Here is a 2359-nt window from a genome sequence, read left to right as displayed (position 1 = left end):
GCTCACCTGCAGGGCGCCTGCGTGTCCCGGCCGGTCTTGGCGGTGCTGGACGCGGTCACAGGGCTGGGCGGCCGGGCGCTGCGCGGGGCTGAGAGCCTGGGGCTGCCAGCGAGTCCATATAGAGGGAGTCTCGGATCCTGCCTCCAAATTGCAGCAGCGCCGAGCTGTCTCCCATTTAAATGTCTGCCAGCTGAGAGCGGCGCTCCGAGCCCCTCCACATCATTGGCCAGGAGCCGCCGAAGCCCGCGTTATCCGCCCCCTTTAACACTTCCAGCGACTTCCACCAGGGAAAGCTCGCAGGCGGCTCCCGCAGGACCCACTCGGCCCCTTTCCTCTCTCAGCAGGCTCGGTGCGAAAGGTCACCCCCGAGGAATGCACAGTTAATCGCATTTGCCACCCCCATTAAAGGAGGCGAGCCGAGGACTGCGGGATGCTCCTCTCCCCCCTCGGGCCGCCGCCTGCCCGGACAGCCTTTGCCCACATGAACTCTCCGCTAGTCCCAGAGCAGCTCGTGCCCCATCCCCGCGCAGCCGGAGCTTGGGACTGCTGGCAGCGGGGCTCTGGCGCGGGTGCTGCAGGCCACTCGCATTAAGACCTTGCTCAGGGAAAGGCCTCCCGAGCTAGCCACTCCTCGTGCCTGCTGGCCAGGGCGCTCTGGAGGTGGGCACTGGCTTCTGCCTTCCCCAGATGTTCCAGCTGTGCAGGGCAGAGGAGAGCAGGAGGGGAGACTTAGGGAAAGCAAACTGGCCCCTTTCTAGCGCTCCTGAAAAGCCAGGGGCAATGTGCTGCGTGGGCAGCGTAATCCAGGGAGGCTCAAAGGGAAGGTTTCGGTTCTCAATTCTGCAGCATAAAAATGGACTCCCAAATAAGCTGTTTCTCTCCTATGCTCTGACCCGCAGGAAAAAGGCAAAGGCTGCTGTGGGGAATCAGGCGAACAAGGCAGATGAGTTTCGTTTCTGTAGCCAAGACAGGTTTGAGACCATGCAAGGCTGAATGAGGAAGATCCCAGCTCTGCTTGAGAGGAACTTGTCCCCCAGGTATTCAGTCACCTTGGTGTCTAATAAGGGTCTAAAATGAGAACTCCAGAGAGAGGGGCAGTGCCTCAATCCAAATAATCAAAAAGATAGTGTCTGCCTGCCTGCCCACAGGTGTGAGAGGGACAGGGTGGAGGTGGGTGAGGTGGACACTAATCTTGTCACTCTAATCAGTCACTATTTATAACTTACCTGCAGCCTCTAAATATTCAGATCTTTCATAGCAATTATTCTCCTTTCTCTTCCTAGGACTGCTTAATAGCAACGGGTGTGAAGCTGCTGGGGGAGAAGATTCATTAAGAATAAGAGCAGTCGCTAAACTGCCAGCTGACCTTTTGCCCCCCTAATTAAACGGAGAAGCTTTTGAGACAGCTGCTGCTTCCAGAGATGGGTAAAAACATAACCTCTGGGTCTGTACTTACAAAGCTCTTCCTGCTGGAATCCAAATGTGCTGGCAAATAACAAGAAACTTCTCCCTAACACTCAAGATTACGAAGGGCCTGATCCAAACCCGATTGGAGTCCAAGGAAAATTCCTATCAACTTCAGTGGTCGTTGTATCGAGCCCATATTTCTCTTTCTACTCTCTATCTATGTCTGTATATTATGCTATACACAAACTGTTAAAACTATTGAAGTCACAAAGTTGAACACTCCAAAGTCACAGAAAGGCAGAATTAAAGTTGTTTTGTGCATACCAGCTATGATATGGCCTTTAATGACATGATTACCTTTCCCTAGGATGCCTGCCACAATCTATACACAGGAAGGACAGTACCCTAGCTAGTCTATATTTTGGTTTTTCCTCATTGGGCAAGCCTTATTGCACAATGTTCAAATCCTGCTCTGAAGATAGAAGCATTTATTTGCTTCTGTGGCTCTCCTCTCCATCTCTTCTCTGTTGTATTCACTCAAGCTTCAGAAAGTTAATGAATTTATCTATACAGCATCCTTTGGAAGTGAGTGGGTATTCTTCACCCCCTTTTACAGATGGAGAGGAGAGCCACAGAGAGTTTTACGATCAAAAGCACCCACTAGTAGAGTGCCAGAGCTGATTTTTCAGAGTATTTAGCATTAGATACCTCTTCACCTGTTTTAAATGATTCATATGCTGCTAAGTGAGGAGGCTCACTTCTGCAAATCAGGCATTAAAGTTTCAGGTCAGAAAATGTGGCTCACACAATTAGTGACTGCTTCTGAAAAGCGTGGTGTAGCAGATGACCTGTCTGGCATCACCCTGGAACTCTGTGGCAGAGAAAAAGCTAGAATCCAGTGCTCTTGGCCAAGCTAGCTATGGCTAGACAGTGACCTATACTTAAAATATAC

The 2359-nt window shown here is 51.1% G+C and overlaps 1 protein-coding gene across 1 annotated transcript in view; it reads right to left on the bottom strand.

Moving 5' to 3' along the window:
- The window catches only part of GREM1 (gremlin 1, DAN family BMP antagonist), an 8090-nt gene extending 7545 nt beyond the window's left edge, over nt 1-545 (bottom strand). Inside the window, exon 1 of the mRNA XM_019518963.1 lies at nt 7-545. The gene's annotated coding sequence lies outside the window, so the exon portion shown is untranslated. The remainder of the gene's footprint in view (nt 1-6) is intronic.
- Between the last annotated feature and the right edge of the window lie 1814 nt (nt 546-2359).

The sequence above is a fragment of the Gavialis gangeticus genome, unplaced genomic scaffold (genome assembly GCF_001723915.1).
Source record: "Gavialis gangeticus isolate Ggan-Ray unplaced genomic scaffold, GavGan_comp1, whole genome shotgun sequence".
Lineage (NCBI taxonomy): Eukaryota > Metazoa > Chordata > Crocodylia > Gavialidae > Gavialis > Gavialis gangeticus.
Note: the sequence above shows the minus strand (reverse complement) of the source record. Positions and strands in the feature narration are given on the sequence as shown.